The 25,410-nt window shown below is 36.3% G+C and overlaps 1 protein-coding gene across 2 annotated transcripts in view; it reads left to right on the top strand.

Moving 5' to 3' along the window:
- Positions 1-25,410, top strand: part of NKAIN3 (sodium/potassium transporting ATPase interacting 3) — a 606,663-nt gene that overhangs the window by 140,693 nt on the left and 440,560 nt on the right. The window lies entirely within an intron of this gene.

Below are 25,410 nucleotides of genomic sequence, written 5' to 3'. Positions count from 1 at the left end.
ATGCATATATAGTGGGATTGGTAGTAAATATAATTTTAAGCATACTGTTCGATGTGCTTTTCTGTCTTATCTTGAAAAAGGAGAAACAGTACCTCTGCTAATGGCATCTTGTTGCAGACGCAAAGATTTCTCTTTTATATATTATTTATATAAATATTATTTGCATGAATATTTATATAAATAATATTTATGTATTAATATAACATCTATTTATACATATAAATATATAAAAATTTATATTATTAATAAATATTTTCCAAAAGTGCTTCCATAGGCCTCCGTGTTTTCAGTCTGTTTTAGTTTTATTTTTTTTTTAAGATTTTATTTATTTATTTGGCAGAAACAGAGCGAGCACAAGCAGGGGGAGCAGCAGGAGGAGAAGGAGAAGCAAGCTCCCCTCTGAGCAGGGAGCTCAACCGTGGGGCTCCATCCCAGGACTCTGAGATCATGAGCCAAGCTGAAGGCAGGCAGTTAACCAACTGACCCACCCAGGCACCCCTAGCCTGGGTAAATTTAACTCATATGCTTTGCTATTTAATGATATTGTGGGGATATCGGAGTAAATTATTACCTATTGCCATAGAATACTGACTTTTAAAAATGTTTAATACTTTCTCCAAATGTTTGTCAATAGTTATATGGACTTTAATTTACTAATTTTGCGCAGTAACAGCTTCCTGTGAATCAACATTTAGATTACAAATGTTATTGTGAACGTATTCAATACTGGATGAAATGCCTCGGTTTTTATAAATGTATATTTTAGGACCCCCAAAGTGTTCTCTTTTTCAGATTAATAATTTATGTTGATTATCTCTAACATATAAAGCCTGTTAAATCGCCTTGTCTTTGTTCATTTATAAATATAGCCACTTTCAATTTAATAGTTGAACATTATATGTGGGGCATGAATTTGTTTTATAATTTTGGGAAAAAAAATCTAGGAAAAAACTTGTTTGTAATACTTGGTCATTGCTTATTCAGGCCCAACAAAATAATATGTGGTTACAAACAAACTTAGGTAGTTGGGGAAAATCTTAAAGTGTAAGTGAACTAAATGCTGTTCACACCTAATTAGCTACTTTTATCAAAGCTTGGGCACTAGTTCTACTTTAGACACTTTACAATCATTACCTAAATTAATTTTAAAAATAACCATCAAGGTTATTTTTATCTTAATAAGATAACGATTGCATTTTATCTTAATAAGGTAAAGGTTGCATTATCTTAATTTTAAAATCAAGAGACCAGACCTTAGTGCGATTATACAACTTTCACAATTACCTTGTCTCCAAATTGGGATTTGAGCCAGATCTGACTGCTGGTAGGTCTCTGGGCTGTCAGAGACAGCTGCTGAGTGCTGTTGGGCATAAGGTGTGCCATCCTTTTCCAGACACTAGTCCTTCTGCTTGTAATAAAATCTCTAGCTGACCCAAAACTGTGGTCAAGCAAGAAACTGCATTATCAGCTTTCTTAATGGGCCAGATTTGTATACCCAAAATATAGACCTCTCTGGTAAAACTGGACAGGCCCTTCAGGTACCAACTCATATTGACCTCATCTGCTCAGCTGAAGGCAGAGAAACTGAGAAGGACAGGCACCCTGCCTAAAAGTATTTCAGGCAGGGGGAAGGGTGGACAGGGGTGGGATGGGGAATGGCAGGCTGGTGGGAGCATTGCTACATGGAAAGTGGAAACAGCTCCTCTGCCCTCCACTGGCACACAGTTTCATCCACAGAAGACTGAGATCCAAAATATCACCACATACAAGAATCCTGTACTCTAACACCTAATTCCACCTGATAGAGAAACATTGCCCAAAGATTCCAGGCTCTCAAACCACATTGCTTCCTTTCCTGTGGACAAGAGAAAGAGAGAGAAATAAAGGCTAAAATGACCTCCCCCAGCACTTCCATATTAAGGCCAACGTGGAAATGAGAGGGTCTGGCAATAGTATCCCCCTCCACCCATTCCAGAGCAGACTTCAGGCATGGATGCTTGGGAATTCTCTCAGCTGCCTTCTTTTTAGGGTACAGAAAGGGTTTGATGTCACTGAATAATTATCTCATTCTTCTTCCCAATATCTTTTATTAAATATATTTGCATAAAATGGAAACTGAGTATATTTGTGTAGCATATGTGGATATAGAAATAGGTACAGGTGGGTACCGAGGAGAGCTAATGCATGGCAGAGTAACTTTTCATTATGTAGCTTTCTGATACAGTCTAGTAGTTGAGGGTAATGCAATTAAGTGTCTGCGCCATTTTAGTATCATTTATTGTGCAGTATTAATAGTAATGATTTATCTTAATGTTATTTTGCCTAGTTTTTTGTTACTGTTGTTGTTTGTTTGAGAATAATGAAATTTAGTTCAGTCTAAAAAGAGCCTGATTTGCCTTTCTAGCCTCTGTGGATCAACTTCTGGTCCATACTGGAAGCAACAGTTGCCTATCTGTGCAGATACTTATACCATTTTTGCTTGGCACCCTGGGAACTTCCCTGGGTGGCTCTGTAGAGTCCATATCTCTGTCACAACCATACTGGTCAAAGGGATAACTTTATTTAACACAGTCTTTTAGAACAGTCTTAAATGAAATGGCACTAATTTGGTTGATGGAAATAAAGATTATTAATAATAATGGCTATTAAAAGGTCAAAACCATGGGATTACATTAAATAAAAAGAGTAGATATTAACATACCTGGTGGTAAGTAAGGGATGAGAGAATGAAGAGAAGGGCAGGCAAACTTACTATGCAGAAAAGTAATTTGGACACAATGAAGGAAGAAGAGACAATATACCTTGAAATGGAATAAAACAAGACAAGAACATGAGGAAATCCTGTGGATAAGAAGTGAAATGCATATATGTATGACTTCAAAATAGATTTTAGTGGAAATAAAGCAACAGGAAAAATTAGAGCAAGTGCTAATCTTTGAGATATACTTTGCAGATTACAATAGGAAATATGAAATACGAGGTTAGATTTTTAAAACTTTACTTAAAGCAATATGAAAATGTGTGTGTGTGTGTGTGTGTGTGTGTGTGTGTGTGTGAAAAATATTAGATTCACTTGGGAAGAATATATAGTATCAAAAACAAGACAAACATTTTCTCATGTTTTGTAGAGTGAAATTGTTTTATGCTCATTCTGTCCCAATTGAGATAATTCTTGTTAATTAATCTCTGACCTTTTCCTAGTAGCAACAACCACAACAAAAAAGCCAGTAGACAACTTGATGAAGTTCTACTGAAAGTCCTACAAATATATTTAGTAGAAAAAAAAATTAAGATTGATAAAATACGAGAGCTGCCAAGTATTTCGACAGTCTAATAAAATAAGCCTATGAGGAAATTTGTAGGACAGGTCCATACTTTTGAAATTTTGTTATTACCAAATATTTCCACTCTGCACAGTAGATAAGTTTATTGGCAATCACATGATTACAGAGCAATTCAAAACTAAATAAACATGGAACTTGGGGAAATAAGTTTATTGCAAATTTAAAGAGCTTTTTGCTAAATATAACTTTTTAAAAATATGTATAATTGGATGGACATTTTTGTAGTGGAGTGCTCACTTTTAGAGCTAGTCTGCAAGTTTAAGGATAGAATTTAACTAAGTTTTACTTTAATTACAAAGATAAGTTAAAACATTTGAATTGTTTGGGGAAACTCTAGCTACATAAACTTCAAAAGTTATCTTGCTTTATTGGCCACTTCATTATGCAAAGAAAAGCACAAATGTATTATACTCATTGAACCATTAAATGGGAGTCCAGCAAGCCATTAAAATTAATAGGTCATCCAGGAACCGGGTAGATAAAACAGCAGTAAACACACACACACACACACACACACACACACACAACCAATCATGTTGATTAGCTGTCAAAGTATTGCATCTCTTTGGTGAAATGAACAGAGAAGTGACTATTTTTGGTAATTATCTTTCCATTTCCATCATATTTTGTAGGTGTTGTCATCTTTCAGAGGCAGATTAGATTTAAATAAAAATATTCTAACTACTGTCTTCAGAAATACTGAGAAGAAAATGTATGACTTGGAGATAAGAAGACTTGATTTCATATTCTGCCGTCAGTCAGTCTCCTGAGATAAACAGCAGCACAAATCTTCACGTTGACAATGTGCAGAAGTGTTGGTTTATTGGCATACAAGGTTAAAAAAGAGGTTAAGAAAGGTAATTATAGCACAGGACCCTGTATTCTGTTTCAGTAGAATCTGTGTTCATAGTTCATAGAAAATGTAAATTAAGCATTATTAGCTAGGAAGTGGCACCAGGGTAATACATACAGTTTTCTTGAAGGAACCAATGTGTTTTTGTTAGTAATATCATTTGATATTCCATCATTGGTATTTGAGAAAATTCTTTGCTTCATTGGAAATTCTTCCTTTATGACGTCATGTGGTCTTATAAATAGTTTTTGGATAAGAAAAGCATCTTTGTGAATTAGATGTTACTATTTTTGGTGATTGTCTTTCCATTTTTAGAAGAATGATTAGAAATTCAAGAATTTCAAACTTTGCTAGTATCATAGAGGCTTATAAAAAAAAGATGTTATAAAACTTAGCTACAGAAGGTCATACAAGCATTAACACTTATCTGAATGATGCATATACACCAAGAAATCACATTTGAAACCTCAGATTGTAAGAGAAGTCAAAATGTATAGAGATGTCCCCTTTGGAGAAGATTACATTATTCTGGGGATAGATCGCTGGTTCCCAGAAAGCCCACTCAGATTTGCTCAGTCCCACCTTCACTGTGGCTCTCACTGTGGGCTTCATTTGGCATGAGGAGCCTGAAGAAGCCTGAGGCAGGAGGTGATGTATCTGAATAAAATCACAGTGACCCCTAATTTCATTCTTCTCTGTATTTAGAATACAAGCATTTTGATCAGCTAACACATATACCTAAACACAATCTGAAATATCGCTATAGATTAAGCTACTTTATCTGTTGTCTCCTTTCTTTCTAATGGGAGAGAATGGTTGGAACTAAATGTATATTTAGTAGGCGCCTAACAATATGCAGTGTGAAAGAAGAGAAAATACACTTATACTGAAAAAGAGAAAAACTCCATGGAGTAAATCTGTACTGCCCCAAATAGCAGCCGCTAGCCTTGTGTAGCTGTTGAATACTTGAAATTTGACTAGTGAGACTGAGGGACTGAATTTTTAATTTTAGTTGATCTTAATTATCTTAAATTTCAATTTATAAACAACCAGATAAAGTATTTTTCCATCAGTCATAACTTTATTGTTTCAGTAGAGCCCTCTAAAGAGTGAAAATATAGTATCCAAATTGAGGTAAGACACATAACAGATTTCAAAGACTTAGTATAAAAAAGAATGGAAACGATCTCATTAACAATTTTATATTGATTACATTTTGAAATAATAATATATTGAGTTAAATGAAATATATCATTAAAATTAATTTTACATATTTTTTTTACTTTTTAAATGTCCTACGAGGACATTTAAAATTACTATGTGGCTTATGTTGTATTTCTGTTGGACTGTGCTGGAGCAGACTCTTCAAATTAAAACTCCAATATAATTTTTGTGTCCTGGATATAAATTATTATTTAAAAATAGAAATCTCATTTTTGTTTTATTGTCCTAAGGGTATAAATTATGTTTTGATTTATATTAGCAACAATTTATTGAGAACGTACTTTGTATTGAGTCCTTTATGAAGTGTCTGGAATCTGTTGTCCCTATGAGGTAGATTTTATTTTATTTTTTTACAATTCTATTGTTTAATATTTTATTTATTCACTTGAGACAGAGAGATACAGAGAGAGAAAAAAATGAGCAGGAGCATGGGAGAGGCAGAGGGAGAAACAGACTCCCCTCTGAGCTGAGAGCCCAAGGTGGGGCTCAGTCTCAGGACTGGAGATCATGACCTGAGCCAAAAGCAGATGTTTAACCATCTGAGCCACCCTGGTGCCCCTGAAGTAGGTTTTATGGTCCCAATTTTTCATATAAAGAAACAAAGTTCTAGACATCAAAGATTTTATTGCAATCAACGGTAGAATACAGATTCAAACTTGGGTCTTTCTGACTCCAGAATTTGCCAGATTTGCTTTTCTTGGTTAAAATTCTTCTATTAACTCGTAGTTTATGCATTTAATGAGGTATTCATTAAATGTTCCAGAGAGGATAGATAATGCGAAGGTGCTGAGGCTTCAGTGGGTGTAATGAGTTGAAAAAAGAGAAAGAATTCTAGTGGTAGAAGAGTTTTATGCAAAGAGAAATGAGGTTGGCAGGGACTCAATTGCATAAGGTCAGTCAAGGTTGTATTTGATTCTAAATGACACAAGTCCTTGAAAGTCATTGACCAGAGGAGTGACATAATCAGATACTCATTTTAAAGGACTACTCTGGCCTGTCGGTAAAGAATCCATGGAAAGAGTCAATATAGGAGAAAGGCCACTGACAAGATATTTTTGCCATTGTCAGAAGTGAAATGAGGACTTGAGGGCTACTACAAAATAGTTAAGGAATATAACCTGAAGGTAAAATTAACAGAATCTGCTAATATAAGAATTATTAAATGAATTTCTATTGTTTTTTCCTAAGTGTCTTGATGAAAATTAACTCTTGAATTTATTGGATTGAGCATTTCAACATCTATTTTTAAAGGGTAAGTGGTATATATTACATGGAATTAAGGAGAAATACATGAGATAAGTACAGGAATGTGTCAAATCCTTTGGCAAGAAATCTCAACAAAATGAAAAAACTACTAGGAATCTGAGCTGGATCTGGGATAAGGACATGAAGTCCAAAGATGTACCATCAGTCATTCACCTATTGTTATTGTTGCTGTTGTTATTTAACACCGTGCTAAGAATGCGAACACAATGAACAAGAAAATGGAAAGAGTTCCTTACTCTTGTGCCACATTTAGTATGCATTTTGGACTTCCTTTAATGAATTCTGCATCAGGTGCACATAAGGCTGTGATGAGGTTCTTTTGGATTTTGTATTTTCTTATCTACTTGTTGAGATGAGGCAGTGGGTGATGGTATGTAGGAATCCTCTACTGTCATCATTCAGACCAATATTCTCCTTCTGGTTTAAGAGTTTTTCAGTTAGTCCTCTGCTTGCCTAGAACAATGAAAATGATTCTGGGCCAGTGTAACATCACCAGTTTCCCCAGTGAATCCTTTGGTTTACTCAGTCAATAAATGAATTAGTATTTTTTATTGAAAAGTGTATTCCATTGTATGGATATATCATTTTGTTTCTCTGCTTACCAGTTGATGGACATTTGGATCGTTTCCTGTTTGAAGCTATTCAAGATATTCTTTGGAGTGTTCTAGAGAAATCGTCTTAAAACGCTCAGCTTGTGAATAGCATTTCTATTATGAGTGGCATCTTTTACCATCTTCGAGATTTTAGAGTTTCACAGGGATGCCATTGGCCTTTTTGCTCTCAGAATACTGATCCTTACTACCATCTTGACATAATTAGAATAGAAAATAAACTTTATCATCCCATCTGTGCCTTTAATTACCCATTTCCTTAAAAAAAAACCAGAGCTTCTAAAATTCTCACTTTATTATTTGCAGAGCAAGGATATGATAGTATCAGAGTTACTTTGTTTAAACTAAAGCATTTCTATCATGAGGTATGTAGTTCTTTTTCCTCAGGAGCACAAACTACTCTATGGCAATAACTCATTTAGATCTTCAAATTCTGTGGAGGGTTGTAGGTGATAAGTAGTATATCCAATTTACAGGGAGGACAATTGAAATAGAGTGATGTGGAAAATTGCTCTGAGTCACTGAGCACTGCTGTAATGGAACTCAGAATGGAATCGAGGTCTCTCGACTCCCAATTAGTTCTCAATGCACTAGATCACACTACCTGTGCCCTCAGTCCTTGGCAAATAGATGATAAATTTTATATAAAGCTAACTCTCAGTTACCTACAGTTATCTACAGATCCTGGTTTATAGTCATATCATTGATCTCTAGCCAGTTATGGGGTGTTTGCCAGCATCCTTCAGGTCGGCTGTCTCATTGGTACTGTGCAGAGGCAGGAAGAAAGGCAAATAGGAAGGCAGTGACAGAAGCAAAAGGATCTTGTGTCTGGGAAACATAACCTAGAAAGTTTGGGGAAACAGAATAATGGTTGCAGAGCTGGATGGTAAGGACTATATTACTCTCTATTTGTACAGATGGATGCAAATTGAAATGACATTTTATATATACATATATATATGTAATTTCCCACATATCCATAGGAATTCAATAAACACAAGAGCAAAGCTAGACTACCACATAAGTGAGGAGCCGTTGAAACTAGAGCTTTCAGGGTTCCGCACAGTTACTGCCCTTCCAATGCACAGGCATATTTCCTATGAACTGTTAAATCTCTGATATCAAGGAAATGACAGACCTGTAAGTATGTGATAGTAATGTAAAGATTTCCAGACAGGAATGGTGACAATTAAAACAAATATGTCACAAAATTCAAAAGGAAGACCATTTTGAATTCTTAAATTTATCATAAGTAGTGATTTGGTCATGGTGCCTTGGAGAAATAAACTGAAGTATGGTCATGATTAGCAGAATGAACTATTACTATGGTGTTTTATTTATTATTATGTTTATTTTGACTTCTCCGTGACTTCTAAGTATCTTCTTGAAGGTTGGGCTGGGCAGTTGGGAAGGAGTAGATGCTCTTCTGTGGAGAATGACCGGAAGTATTAACTGTAGAGATGTGGAGAAAACATGGATAAGAAGAGCAGTTGGTTTTACAGTGCAATATTAGAAATCATAGCCATAGTTTGTATGGGTAAAGCTACTCAATTTTATTTTTTCTCCTTATTGCCTGGAGATATCTTAAATTATTTTTTTCAGAAGATGAACTTATAAAATATATATTCATTTTAAAAATTTATTTAGACAAGGGATGATTGTATAAAAAGGGAGAATAGAAAATATGGTAAGTCTTGAAGAAAATGTAAGTGGGTGTGGGATCTCTGAACAGGGCTTCCGGTAAGCTTCTGGTTGGTTGGGAAGGTGTATGTCTCATGAATTGCTGTCTTTCAGCACCTAGTGCAGTGCTTTGTCCGTTGACAGCTCTCAATCAATATCTGTTGATGGTCTAAATGAATGATGTAGAAAATCCAATTTCAGTGACTTGCAGAAGGCAAAAGATGTGAAGAACTGGAGAAAGTAAGCTTAGGAGTATCATTTAAGGTGTTTCAAGTACAGAGGAAATAAAAACTGTCTCATAGATATTAGAGTTTTTTTTAGCATTGTCAGAAGGTGAGAAAAAGGTTCTAATATAGCAGAGCCAATGGACGGTATAGGAAAGAGAGGAATAATATATAGGATAAGATTCCTAAACACATAGGAAGGGATGGGACCCCAAGCAGAAGTATCAGGTTAGTCTCAGATACCCCTCAGATAAGAACAAGATTACTTCTGTTCATTTAGGAGTGACGGGGACAGTGAGCTCATATTTAAGGTGGGGTAGTGGGGAGGGTTCCTCTGTGGTGGGTGCTATTTTTTCTACAAATTCGCCCCTCTATGGAGAATGATCAGAAGATTATAGAGATGTGGAGAAAGCATGGATAAGAAGAGCATGAGTTCCTAGTGGCACAGTCACCTAGTGGTGGGTGCTCTAGAAGCCATTGCAGCAGGAAAGCCCAGGGATAGAAAAGGAGATCATAGTTCATAGAACCACCTCATCTAGTGAGTCATTCCAGAGTCCCTGAAATCATCTAGATAGTGGCAAGACTTGGTTGGAAACAAAGTCTAAGGACCAGTAGTAGAGTCTTTTAAAAAAATTTATTTATTTATTTATTATTTATTTATTTATTTATTTATTTATTTATTCATGATAGACAGAGAGAGAGAGAGAGGTAGAGACACAGGCAGAGGGAGAAGCAGGCTCCATGCCAGGAGCCCGATGTGGGACTCAATCCCGGGACTCCAGGATCACGCCCCAAGCCAAAGGCAGGCGCCAAACCGCTGAGCCACCCAGGGATCCCCAGTAGTAGAGTCTTGAGTAAATGAGGGAAATGACAGGGAAGTGGACACAAAGACAAAGGAGAATAGCATTAGCCATGTGGCCTAAACTGAATGCACATTCAGACAAGTAAAATATTCAGACAAGATCAGATCATGAGCCTAACTCTAACCAACAGCTGTGATAAATTTGGCTTTCTATTTTCTTGATTATAAATACTTGTCTTTTTTGTCAGTTTCTCCTTATATAAGGGCAAGTACCTGAGGAAAAAAAAATCATAGAAATATTTCTAATTATGCAATAGTTTGTTCTCAAGTAGAAAGGGACTCTAAGCTGTAGTTACTTGCACAAATCTAAAATAAAGATTTTCAAAAGTGTAGATTGATTAATGTAAGCACCAATTGCATTCCTATTTATGTTTTATTTATAGTAAAATAAATTATTGCACACATGTACCTTGAATGTTGTACCAGAATCCACATTTCATTATTTATCTAAAGCTTTTTTGGGAAATGCAATTGCAAATATTCATATTAAAAGTTATTTTGGTTACTCTTTCTTTAATAACACTCTGATGTTATCTTTATAAATAAGCTTTAAGTTGGCTGTTTCTTTTTCAATTACTTAGGGAGGTAAATGAAGAAAAAAATTATAGATATTTTCTGTATTTTCAAGTGTGATTTAATTAATTTTCATAGTTGCTAAACCAGAAATAGAAAGATTACTTCAAAGTTTACAAATCTGCTGGGTCAGTATATTCAACAAAAGTTTTACAGGAGTTCCAGAAATACCTGCATTCCAGTGAACTCCCGTTCTTCAATCCTTGGAGGACCATATTTGCATTTTTGCATTGCTAATTTTGGTAATGTGAAAATATTTTGCATTGATAAGGACTTTTATTAATGCAAAACAGGCTTCTGCCCTAGTTTTACATGGCTTTAATATTAATAACAATATGCCCGAGATTATGCCACATTTCAATGTCAGTAAAATTGGTGGGTGGAACAAAATGTGAATAAATTATTCACGTACAAACGAGAACATTCTTGTTTTTCAAAAGCTGGTCTTTGGGGAATCAAGTATAGGTGAGATAAAAAAACAAACTAAAATAGGAGGCAGCTGCAAAAGGAAAAGAGCACACAAGTTAATTTTGCAAGTAGTGCACATTGCTAACTTTTATGTGGGCATCATTGATACGGAATCAGTTTCAATGTTAAATCTCACAGACATTTATATAAATAAATTACAAACAATAAAGTCTAACAGCCAAAGATCAATTTTTATCCAACTCTATTCTGTTCAGTAAAATTCCGTGCCTATGATGTGCCAGGCATTGTGCAAAGTGCTGATGGCACAGACAAGTGCCAGCCCCAGCTGCCGGCTACAAATGGAAGAGCTTACGAGTAACTTCTATTCCCTAACAAGTGTACACCTTCTAGTTCAGTAAATTGGGCTTACAAAACTGAATGTGAAACAAAGAATCAATTATTTAGTTAATGTAATTGTAAAGATGGGCAAAATGATTATACACACCTTCCAAAATATGGGAGTTATCTGGATCAATCTTACAGATTCTCAAATCTTAGGGTTTTTTTTTTTAAGATTTTATTTATTCACGAGAGACACAGAGAGAGCGAGAGAGATAGACATAGGCAGAGGGAGAAGCAGGCTCCCTGTGGGGAACCTGATGCAGGACTCAATCCCAGGACCCCCCCCCTCCGACCCCCCAGAATCATGCCCTGAGCCTAAGGCAGATGCTCAACCACTCAGCCACCCAGGCATCCCTCAAATCTTAGTTTTGATTTTATTTTGAAATAATCATGATCTTCGTCCTTAATATGCCTGTGTCTCACAGCACCTTATATATAGTAGAAGCTCCATGAGTACTTTTTTACAAGAGTCGAGACAAAAAGTGAAGAATGGACAAATTATATATTGATACTCTAAAGTATTCATCTCAGAGAAATACGTTTTGTGCAAAGAGAGGACAAAGTAAAAATATCTAAAAGTAGAAATACCCAAGAATAAAATGTAACGCCTGAAAATTCTGAAGGAATGAATAGTCTGACAGAATTATGCCTGTGTTCTTTTCTGAAATATGGTTTAGCCTGTCTGAATTACATTCCCCCTGAACAAAAGAGGAAAAATAATCCTGAGCCCTTTCTATAAAGGCAAAATATAAAAATTGGGGCTAATTTAGAACTGAAATGGTCCTACTAGCAAAAAAAAAAAAAAATGTGTTTGTGAGCTTTCTGAAAAGACTTTAAGGAAAAAAAATATATATAAAGAAAGATTTACATTTGACTCTCCACTAACCTCTCTGACTAGTATTGAGTGATTCTATCATTCATTTGGTGAGTGATATCCTGTGAGTTTGACAATACAAATCTGCACATTTGTAAGAACTCCTGTTCAGCACTAAGCCTCCCTACTCTTAACCCACAGCATCACCCCGTGAGGTTACATTTTTTATTTCTACTAAAATATAGTTTAGGGCAGCCCGGGTAGCTCAGCGGTTTAGCACCGCCTTTAGCCCAGAGCCTGATCCTGGAGACCCGGGATCAAGTCCCATGTTGGGCTCCCTGCGTGGAGCCTGCTTCTCCCTCTGCCTGTGTCTCTGCCTCTCTCTCTCTCTCTCTCTGTCTCTCAAGAATAAATAAAAACAATATTTTTTAAAAAAGGTAGTTTAAAATGTAGCTTAGGGTGCAACTGGCTGAATTCAGGTTCCAAGCTTTTTTTAAAAGATTTTATTTATTTATTCATGAGAGACACACAGAGGCAGAGACAAAGGCAGAGGGAGAAGCAGGCTCCCCATGGGGAGCCCAATGTAGGACTCGATCCCAGAACTCTAGGATCATGACCTAAGCCAAAGGCAGACGCTCAACCACTGAGCCACCCAGGCATTTAAGGTTCCAAGCTTTTGTCTCTAATATGATAATTTCAGTTCCCAAATTAAAGCTCATCTAGAACTCTCCATTCCCTCATGATAAAGTCCGCAGCCCTGGGTGATCTACCCTCTAACCTCAGATTTGTTTTCCCTGTCCCCAGCATGATCATATTGCTGCTCCTCTTACAGTGTTCCAACAGGCTCAGCTCCATTTTATTTTATTTTTTTTTATATTTATTTATTTATTTATTTATTTATTTATTTATTTATTTTAAATTTTTTTTTATTTATTTATGATAGAGAGAGAGAGAGAGAGAGAGAGAGAGGCAGAGACATAGGCAGAGGGAGAAGCAGGCTCCATGCACCGGGAGCCCGACGTGGGATTCGATCCCGGGTCTCCAGGATCGCGCCCTGGGCCAAAGGCAGGCGCCAAACCGCTGTGCCCCCCAGGGATCCCCTCAGCTCCATTTTAAATCTGAGCCTTGGTGTTTCATAGTCCAAGTTCCTGGAAAACTTTTTCCTACACTCTCCATGACTCTTCTCTGTTCCTCACATCTCAGTTTACACTTTGCTTCCTTTGGGAGAAAATAGGTACATCTTGAGATTCAAGACTAGATATTGTGTCTTTTTACTTACTTCTGAAGTCCTAATTGCTAAAACTATTACTGGCCTGTATTAGTTATTCATTGATTCATTCACTTACCCATTCAACAGTTATATATTGAGCATCTTCTGAAGCTACTCATCGCTGTAAGCATGGGCGATACCTTTAGTAGATTAAAGTCCTTTCCTCATGGATGTAGTAAGGAACAGTCAAAACAAGATAATTGCAGAGAGTGGTAAATGCTATCAAGAAATAAATCAAGAAGAGGGTAAGATGCTCACAGGCTTTAATTCGAGCTGATAAATAATGTAAAGAAAATAGTCATGTGATGGTCTGAAGATAGAGCATTCTAGTAAACAATAATAGCATGTGCAAAGACCCTGAGATACATGAGCTAAAAATAGTCAAAGGACAAAAGCTAGCCAGTGTCACTGGCGAAGAGTGACAAAACTGTGGAATGGTCATGAAGTCAGAACAGGAGGAGATAGTTCAAGTGGGATCTTATAGATCATGGTACAGTGTTTTGGTTTCATGTGAATTGCTTTTGGAAACCCTTGGAGAATTTTGAGTCTGATCTATTGATGCTTTAATAAAATCACTCTTGTTATTATATAGAGAACGAAAAATAGGGAGATGAAAGTGGAAGCAGAGAATTTAGGAAGAGGGCTGTTACAGAAGTCCAGAAAGAGATGGTGAAGTTTTATCTAGAGTTAGCAATGAGAAATGATTGGATTCAGGATCTGTGGGGAGGTAGAGTTGGCAAGACTTTCAAATAGATTGAAAGCGAAAAAGTGATAGAAAAAGGGACTTCACAAACACTGAATTTTGTTGTTTAAAGAATCATGCTTAGGTTTTAGAAGCCTATAGAGATGTTTCTTTAAAAAAAAATTTTACTTACTTATTCATGAGAGACACAGAGAGAGGCAGAGAGAGAGGCAGAGACAGGAGAAGCAGGCTCCATGCAAGGAGCCTGATATGGAACTCGATCCTGGGCCTTTGGGATCACGCCCTGAGCCAAAGGCAGACTCAACCGCTGAGCCACTCAAGTGTCCCAAGATGTTGCACTTGTAATAATCATGTTAGCAATAATAAAGGAAATGTTAATACCTGAAACTTCCAAATACACATTATGCAAGTTTCTCTTTAAACTTACTAGTGTAAGACTCTGCCTATGGTACTGTCTCCAGAATTATCATTGATCAGTCAGTATTTATGAGTGTTTATTAAGGGCAAAGACTCAAACTGCCTAAGTTTTAACCCGTTAGTAGTTTTGTAAGCTGATGTTTATAGCATCTCTTTGCCTCTTTTCTGATCTGTAAAATGGAGGTAACAGAAACTTTTTTCATATATTAATGTGGAAATCACATGAGTTCATATATGTAAACCACTTAGAAACCTGACATATAATTAGTACTCAAAAGTGCTTATTATTTTATTATTATCTACCTTGGGGAGAACTCTGGTGACCTGTAGTGATAATAATATTTTTTTTACTTGAAGATTATTGTCTGTACTCCTTATGAAATGTTAGTACCATAAGAGCTAATTGCATTACCAGTCTTTTATATCGAGTCCTGTCTCCTATTTTTCTGGAGACTTTCCTGCATAGCTTCATTCCTTCCCCTTTTAAATATGGAAACATGTTAAGGAATGGAGGATGACATGGGTTGAAAAACCAGCTTCAGAGTAAGTCCACATACATGCCTTTGGGAAGATAGAAGCTCTGTGAAACACCTTAAAGATTAGGGTCATGAAGGAACCAAACAGCAACATGGATAAGCCTTAACCTTACTAGTAGCAAATACCATAGTGAAAAGTAGAGGATGGATTCTTTTTACCCTGTTGGTGTCACAAGCCATGTGGTCCAGTGTTAGAGAAGTGCTTATGATGAAAATTACATAGCCCGCTACCAAAAGAGAATGACAACTAGTATTTCTTTCGTGTTTTCCTTTTTTTCCTCATCTGAGTTCCTTTCACATGATACTTCACGTCTCTCCTCTTAACCCCTTCCCTCCCTCAAAAGTACCCTCTTGCCCTTTTCAGTTCTCCATTTTTTTTTCTAATTCCTTATTCTCTCACTCTTTCTTCTTGTTTCTGAACACAACTTCAAAAGAATAATTTCAACAGTGGTTTGACTTTTCTCAAGTTGGGAAAGGAGAAGACATGGAAGCCATGTTTGTTTTTAATGGATAAAAAGAGGGAAAAGTAAGGAAAAAATACAGACATCTATTCATGATTTACTGTTTCCATAACCTATATTACTCTAGAACTCAATGGCTTAAGCCACACACATTTATTATCTCAGAGCAGGGTCAGGAATCTTTCATAATATGCTACCACGGGCTAAGGTCTCATCTGAAGGCTTACAGAGGATCTGTTTCCACATTTGTGAGGTTGTTGGCACAATTGTAGTTCCTCAAAGGCATTGGGGCTAGGGGACTCAGTTCCTAGTTGGCTATTGCATGGCAGCCACCTGCAAATTCTAGTCGTGTGAACTTCCTAAACATGGCACTTGCTTCATCAAGGCAAATGGGAAAGAGTCTGCTAAGAAGACAGAAGTCAAAATTTTATGTATGGAAATCACAGAAATGATTTCCCATCCCTTTTGCCTTATCCTGTTGGCCTTATCCTGTTGGTCAGAAGCAAGTCACTAGTCTAGACCTAGTCAAGGGGGATTACACAAAGGTGTGGCTATAAGGGGCTGAGACTTTGGGAGCCTGTTGAGAGTCTGCCTGCCACAATTAATAATTTTTATTTGGTCACAGAAGTGTAAGAACTTTAAAGCCTTTTTGCCTTTTTTTCTTTCCTAAGATTACTCTCTAACCTTAGTTTTGGCTTATTTTTTTAGTGTATGTAGTATATGTGTCTGCAGTGGCCTCAGTTTCATTTCTCTGGCACAACTGTCTACTGATTTTTCCCACTCCCAGGTTAATTATAATTATCTTGTGGCTGCTTCCAGCCTACATTTGAATATTCCCTACTGGTTGAAGCAATTATATGGATCAGAGTGTATATATATATATATACATATATATATATGTATATATATATATACATATATATTTAGACAAATATATATAAATTTGTCAAAAACATGCTAATAAAATATTTCAACCTTATTATAACTCTTTCAATCTTTCATCTGTTCTTCTAAATTATGGAGCACCCTATTTTATCTTCCATGTATCCTACCTACCAACTTTACCTTCCATGAATCCTGGCCACCCCATCTCTATGCCATTTCCTTTGTGTTTTTTCCAACTATAACCTCCTCCCTTTTCTCTTTGCCTTAATATTGCTCATGTTTTAAGCCTAAATTCATGTGTTCTTGATGAGTCTTTCTCTATAAACTCACTAATTTCTCCCTTAACTAACAAAGTATTAATAATTTATACCATACATAGTTATCACTTGGCTGTAAATTATTTTGAACCAGTATCCAATTGTTTGAAATTTATGAGTCTCCTTTCTCTAATAAGTTCTTTGATCAATATTGCTCACTGCAGTATAACCAAGGATGATTTATATTAGTCACCACTAATGTTTAATGAAATACTGTTCCAGAGTCTTTCTTAGGGAAGTCATGCCTTATACTTAGTCTCTATCATCAGTGCCTAACAGTTGGCTCAATACATACAAGGTATTCTACAAATGCTTATTGACCTGATATGGACAACTATTAAATATTTAAGGCATGTAAATAATTTCATTGAATATATTTTCAACATCTTAAAATGTAGACACGGCTGTACCTTACTAGAATTAGTGTCTGCTGCAATGTAGAAACCATACATAGGAACCCTTAAGATGGACCTGGCATAAATTTAAGAAACACATAAAATTTATATGATGCCCAAGATTTGTTTTCCAAACAAAGGAAAATAAAATTGTAAGTTGTTCATGATAAAAGCTAAATATTTCCTTACAACAAAAGGAAAAGTAGGATGCATTAGTCACTCTCACTTTAAAATAATATCAATTTATATTCTAAGACTGTTATTCTCTAGTTTCTGGGCTCTAAACTTTGCTCAAACACTGACCCTGTGATGGAACTTGTAATTAGAATGTTAAAGTATTATATTTAAAAATATCATATTTGTACACATTGAGATATCTTTTATACCATTGTTATTTTGATTTAAAAACATTTTTTAAGAATTTCTACTGATCTAGATAAGGATCTTTAAGCATAATTAATGTTTAAGAATTTTCTGCTTCCAACTATGTATTCTTTTCTCTAACTCGACATCTGAAAAGGGGAATTGTATTTTTCCTAAATTTATATGTGATCATGCAAATAAAATAGGCCATTTTATTGTTTCATGTGTATTTTTCTGGGAAAAGGTCAATGAAAAATATTCATTTAGAATATGTTTCAAGTGGTGTTCCAATTATTTTTGGTTGTCAGTGAGATAAAAACAGTTTCCTTTATCATAATTTAGTGAACCACTTTGCTGAAGCTGTAATCATTAGCTATGTTAGTACAGTCAGGCTATTAGAGCAAAAATATCACAAAAAAAGCTTATAAAAAACAGAAATTTCTTTCTTACAGTTCTGGAGACTGGAATTCCAAGATCAAGGTGCTGGCAGATTTGGTGTCTGGTGAGAGCCCATTTCCTATTTCATAGACGGCACCTTTTCTATGTATCTTCGGTTGCTGGAAAAGGTTAGGGAGCTCTGTGGGGTCTCTTTTTCAAGAGCACTAATCCCAATACTAATACTAATCCCCAATTATTATTGGAGATTTATTATTATTATTAGTATTGGGAGGGGAGGACTCCACCCTCAAAACTTAAGCACCTCCCATAGGCCTCACCTTCTAACACTATCATTTTGGGGGTTGGGATTTCAACATATGAATTTGGAGATTTATTATTATTATTAGTATTGGGAGGGGAGGACTCCACCCTCAAAACTTAAGCACCTCCCATAGGCCTCACCTTCTAACACTATCATTTTGGGGGTTGGGATTTCAACATATGAATTTTGGGGCACATAAATATTCAGACCATACCATTGACCCATGTTTGAATGTTTGTAATAAAGTAGATATGTGAAGATGAGACATTCAGAGTAGTTTTTTTAAAGATTTTTATTTATTTATTCATGAGAGACAGAGAGAGGTAGAGACATAGGCAGAGGGAGAAGCAGGCTCCATGCAGGGAGCCCGACACGGGACTTGATCCCAGGTCTCCAGGATCCCTCCCTGGGCTCAAGGCAGCGCTAAACCGCTGAGCTACCGGAGCTGCCCTATAGTAGTTATTCTATTCAGGATTCAATTGCAAACATTTTTAAATATTGCTTTTTACTGATTTTTAGGATAATACATGGTTATTATAGGAAAAAGGAAATGATAGCAGATATTAACAGAGAAGAAATAAAAGGCACAGGTAATAACACCACTCAGAGATAATTAATATTTTTATATAGTCCTCCCTTTTTTATGTATATGTGTGTGTGTGTGTGTGTGTGTGTGTGCCTTTTTCTTACTTCCAAAAAAACATGGGATCATAGAGATAGGTTTTTTTTATTAACTTAATATCACATTGAATTTATTATCTGACAACAGACAATTTTCAAAAATATGATGTGTAGTGGCTGTATTATAGTCTATCATATATTTATCTACCATAAATTTTTATGTATCATAGTTTATGTACCAGGTCTTATGGTACATAATTTGTGTACCATATCTATCATACTATTTATGATGCCATATATGTATCATATGTACCATAGTTTATTATCTTGTTTAGATATTTTGATTGTTTCCCATTTTTTTAATATAATGAAACTTTGAACATAGCTCTAGGTATTCATTACACTGTTCATCACAATAGATTTCCCCAGTGAAACCACAGTCTCCTAAGACTCTTGATAAACACTTTCAAAATGTCTTTTTAAAGACTGTGCAAGCGTATATGTGTGTCTAGATCCAATAAGTATATTTGTGCATTTAGTTAATAACTTCTGGAGTTGTACAGTGCACAACTCACCCAATTAAACTTTGAGTACTCCTACCTTCAAAGTATGAGTATATACATCTCATTTACTGTCACTAATATTAAATGTAAACACTTAAAAACAGTGACACTGCGAAAGATGAAAAAACATTGAACATTAGTTAAGGTTCAATTGCATTTATCGGAGACTTCAAAAAAATGTGGTGTAAAGGAGTAGAAGTTTGTTTTTACTCTTACTCAAAGATCTAGAGGTAAGCAGAAGAGGTCCATATCTTCTAGTTGGGTTCTTCATGATAATGTTTTCCAAAGACTCTTGCTGTTGTAATTATGTTTCTCCACCACAGCATTTTGCTGCCATCTACTAGGTCTAAGATAGTACATCACTACAACCACCATGTTCTAAAAAGCATGATGGAGAAAAGTAAAAGAAGAAAGGGGAGCCAGAGCTTTCCTTCCCTTCAGGGATACAATACAGAGTTTGCTTATAAAACTTCTGTACATATTCCATTAATCAGCACTGAGTCATCCTGGCCAAACTTAACTGCCAGAGAAATTGGAAAATACAGTGTTTATTTTGGCCAGCTAGAAACAAGGACTAATTGAGAGAAAAGAGAAGAACAGTTCTGAAGGGTGGTCTTACTGTGCCATAAAAAGAATCTTAAATTTATTATGTGTTTGATTACTCTAGAGGTTGACATTTTTCATGCGTTTATCTACTTTCTTCTGTGATTTACACATTAATGCTTTCTGCTAATTTTTCCATTGGATTAGTTTTTGGGCAAGATTTATGTTAAATTTTTATTTATCACATTTATTTCTTCATGTATTTTTTTAAATTTTTTTTTAATTTTTATTTATTTATGATAGTCACAGAGAGAGAGAGAGGCAGAGACATAGGCAGAGGGAGAAGCAGGCTCCATGCACCGGGAGCCTGATGTGGGATTCGATCCCGGGTCTCCAGGATCGCGCCCTGGGCCAAAGGCAAGCGCCAAACCACTGCGCCACCCAGGGATCCCTCTTCATGTATTTTTATAACACTTTTTGTTTATTAGAGCCTCACAGGTTATGTGGTCAAAACCCACAATGACAATTTTATTGCTCTTATATTTAGGAAGTTTTCCCATTCCTCAGGATTATATTCATCAATATTTTACTCTTGAATTTCAAAATAATAACTTTCACTGGTAATTCTATTTTTATCTGCAGAAATTCTTATTTGTTGGCTTTTTGGTTTTGGTTTTTGAAAATGCTAAGAAGAGAAATGCCCAACTTGAGGTCTATTTTTTATGAATAATTAATGGTTTTTCTTTACTAATTTAAAAATAATTTATCTGACATTATATTGAAAATTTTATAAGATGTTGCATATGTTCTTATGCAGTCTAGGATCTCTTTAAGATTCCGTTTTCTTCTTTGTGTTGCCCTCTCCCAGACTGATATTCAGCCAGGATATGTGAGCATTGAGTATCTAGCAGGATCCAATCAGAATGTGTGGAGTAACTGTCACATCACTATCAAATATTTTGCCTATCACTCTGTTCTTTAGTTTTTGCTTGAGTCTCGCACTCTAGTTTTTCTATATTAGTGGAATAAGAAATACTTATTTGGTGGGTCACCTTGGTGGCTCAGTCAGTCAGTTAAGCATCTGCCTTCAGCTCAGGTCATAATCACAGGGTCCTGGCATCTGGCTCCCTTCTCAGCGGGGAGTCTGCTTTTCCCTTTCCCCCTATCCCACTCCCTGCCTCACTCTCTCTCTCTTTCTCTCTCTGTCAAATAAATAAATAAAATCTTTTAAAATAAATAAACACATACATACATACTTATTTGGTGGTAATTGACACTTCAAACATTTTCTTAGCTTTTTGTATTTGTTTTCTTAGATTTATTTGGTCAAATTTTTAAAGAGCTTATTTACTTTTGGTTGAGATTGTATTAAAATGTTAAGCAAACTGGAGGAGTTGGTTGATTTTGTAATATTCTACCCTCTTATTTACAAGCGCAGGTCTATATTCTGTTAAAATATTCGTTAGTGTCTTGTTGAAATTTTGTAGTTTTTAAAATGTTCATCAGATTTCTTTTACAGTAATTTTTAATATTTTATTTTTTATTACTATGGGAAATCAAACCTTTTTCTGATATAACTCTAGCAAGAAATGCTATTGGTTATTATGCATCCATCTTTTACATGGCACCTTACTGAATCATCATATTAATTGCAATAGTTCCTCAATCAATTGTCTTGATTACACATCCTATCCTTTCCTTTAATGAAACTTAATCTGTATATATATACTTCAAACCTAGGAAAAATGGAATGGAAAAGGTTTTTTATGTTTATTTTATTTTTTTTAAATTTTATTTATTTATTTATTCATTCATGATAGTCATACAGAGAGAGAGAGAGAAAGAGAGAGAGAGAGAGGCAGAGACACAGGCAGGGGAGAAGCAGGCTCCATGCACCGGGAGCCCGACGTGGGATTCGATCCCGGGTCTCCAGGATCGCGCCCTGGGCCAAAGGCAGGCGCCAAACCGCTGCACCACCCAGGGATCCCCAGTTTTTTATGTTTAAATTAGTATATGTTATAATAAAGTTGATTTGAATGATCATTTTGTTATTTTTAAAATTATTCATAGAAATATCTAAAATATTAAAAAAATAAAAATGCCTATGACTATCTTTCCTGGTTATACTGAGAGTTAAATAAGCTCTAAAATATTTCCATCATTTGCCATTTAAACTGAGTTATGGGGAAGGTGGGAGAAAATGGGGGCAAAAATATTCAATGATACCATTCTTATGATGCTTTACTCCAAGGTGTAATCACTTCTTAACAAAATGTGTGGTACGGCTATAGCAACAATTCCATTGCTCATGGCAGGAACTCTGAAGATTTGATAAGAACAGTCAAGGAAATGTGAACAATGATTCTACTCTTCCAGTTACTTTCAGCAAACTGGATTAAATTAAGCACAATAAATACCGCTTCAACTGGTCTTACAAAACCTTCAGAGGATGCGGACATGCCTGAAAAGAACTGTATTTGATGAAATCGCTGATTGTTCCCTTTGGCTGAGGATCTTAGCCAGCAGTCGGTATTTGACTACTCTGTATGAAATGTTACCTGCTTTCAGTTAAAGATAACATGAATTATCATGGAACTTCAGGAAACAAGCTATATACAGGTAGTATTTTAGCATTAATGACTTGTAAGTACTATCAGAGTAGAAATTTGGACACTGGGAAGGGCATTTACCCAGAACACTTTCAAGCCAATGATTCAGTGCATAGTATTTATAACGTAGTGTCATTAGGATCAAGTGTTTGGAATCTCACAGGGGTTGAATCTTAGGCAAATATCTCACCTGTCTAAATTCCAGTTTACTCATCTGTGAATTAGGAATTATTTATAAATATTACATATTTCTGCCTCTTTAGCTTGTGTAATTTGAGATGATAGGTTTTGTGTGTGTGAGAGAGAGAGAGACAGAGACAGAGACAGAGACAGAAAGCGAGACAGAGACAGAGATATCAGAAAAGTCTGGATCTTAATAAACTAATTACATGACATTTCTTCACCATTAACAACAACATTGTCATGATCAGCTTTGTACAGAGTCATGAAATTGCTGAACATCTTGGCCAGGTATGTTTTTATTTTGTAATGTAGTGATTAATGATACACACAAAACTAATACAATATTCTAATATTAACTCTACCTAGAATCTACTCTTCCAAAACCTTTCAATTTTTATTGTAGGCTATATCACAGATGATTTCAAGCCCGTTTTGCAATGAGGCATTTGTGGGTGTTTATGTATATTCCTCAAGGACATTTTGATTATAGTCTATAAATTATGGAAACTCCCTTCTTTCTTTTGGTGCCACAAATGGCTCAGTCTAATAATGTCATTAAGAATTCATACCCAGGAGGAGGTGAGGCTCCTTTCCTCCACCCCATTGCTGCCACATCTCAGGCCTTGACCTTAGGATGGGGCGTTAGCTTTTCTAGGAGTATTCTGGAGCCCACAGAGCTGGCTGGCTCCTTACCCTCCTCCATAAAGATGCAGTTCCTGCCTATCAAGGATTCACAAGTAATATCGAGCCTCTCTCTTCAAAAAAAGTCAAGGATTGTTTCTCTCTAGTTTTATGTGTGAGGGATTCTTCGGTGCTTTCTCACATGTCACCATCGACTTCCATTGCTTTGTCTTTCCTTTTCCTGTCTCTTCAAAGGGTATTTTACTCATTATCCCTCAGTGGTCCTCTAGTATACCTCACTTTGGTCATATCCCTTTTGTAAGAATTGTCAGCTTCTTTCCAGAAAGAGCTTGACAAAGAGCGCTGATGGCTGGTATTTTATTAGGGACTGCAATCCAGAAAGAATGACTGAAGAAGAGGGAGGAAGGGAAAGTAGTAGGGGCTCGTAGGGGATCTGTCTTTATTTAAAATTCTTATATTTTGCTCATCATTGATTTTTAAAATTAATTTTGAGTTTTTTTTTAAAGTAAAGTATTCTGTATGTTCAGTAGTGAGATTTTGAGGCCCTCTTAAATTTTTCATCCAAAGCAAGTGCTTCACCCATCTTGCCTCAGTTCCAGCTCTGTTTGTGACATGAGTTATCAAGCTGGCTGCCAACAAGTGAAACTGACAGTCTAATCCAGGAACTTTGTTCCTCAGGGCATACTGACAGGATTTTGTGGCCATCCAGCAGAGGAAGTGGGAAGAATGTATCAGTCATCTTCCATTTCTGTGCTTTAGGTTTTATTCTATGAGCATTATCTCCTTTGCACTCCAAGGGTATGCATGTGTGAGCATGGGTGGTGAGAGACATACAGGGACGGAAGATGAGGCACCTTGTGGGGGTGCCTGCATGAAGATGATCAGAGGTGATGCTAATAGAAACAAGGGGCAGGGCAACCCAGGTGGCTCAGCGATTTAGCGCCACCTTCAGCCCAGGGTGTGATCCTGTAGACCTGGGATGGAGTCCCATGTCAGGATCCCTGCATGGAGCCTGCCTCTCCCTCTCATGAATAAATAAATAAAATCTTAAAAAAAAAAAGAAACAAACAAACAAGGGGCAGATGAGGTAGGGAAGATGTGAAAAGGTGCCTAATAGGAAAGTCCAATAAAATCTACCCCTGGCACTATTCAGCTACTTTGGTGCCCTCCATGTACGTGGCTTCCATAAAAAAATTGAGAAAAAGTAAATGGCCCTCACTTCTTTCCAGAGAGAAAGAATCAATTCAATCAGGTCCCAAGATGTGCTTTAAGATAGTAGCAGCTGTACTCTGACAATTTAGCTTAATGCAAGTGGGCTAGTGAATTAGCTAGAGTTTGTTTCTGTAGCTGGTCGTGAAGCCGTAATTGGTATTTATTGCCTCCTTTCTCCACCACACATTCTAGATTCCCCTCACTTTTGCACAATTCTTGGGCTGGTGCAGGTGACTTGCCTGGTGGGGTGACCTAAATCTTAATTTCAGAGCTGTCTAAATCTCCCTTTTTTCTTTTGCTGCTACTTTTCTTTGGTATTTTCGGGTAATGGTCTCTACATATCCTAATTTACTCTCAAAACTGGTCACAGAAGTACCAAGAGATGTCCTGTGGAATCCTTTGGGTATCAGACTTACTTCCCTGGCCCCACTGCAAAGTCACAACCTTGACTTTTCATGAATCTTTACCTGCACTGAACAGCAGTTCCTTTATTTGCTTGTGGATCCACTGGGATGAGGAACACAGTGTGAGTTGGGTACCTTACTATGTTCCTTAGCAGAGGCATTTCCCTCCTGGGATTTAGGATCTCTAACCCTGCAGAGTCTAAGATGCAGGGACAGGAAGCATATATTCTACAGTGGGTCACTGGGAGTCAGAGTAAAAAAAAAAAAAAAAAAAAAAGCCAATTCTACTTTATCCCATGGCTTCAGGACCCAAGTAGTCTAGCTC

Source organism: Vulpes vulpes, chromosome 13 (assembly GCF_048418805.1).
Source record: "Vulpes vulpes isolate BD-2025 chromosome 13, VulVul3, whole genome shotgun sequence".
NCBI classification, from domain to species: domain Eukaryota; kingdom Metazoa; phylum Chordata; class Mammalia; order Carnivora; family Canidae; genus Vulpes; species Vulpes vulpes.
This window is presented reverse-complemented; position numbering and strand designations above follow the sequence as displayed.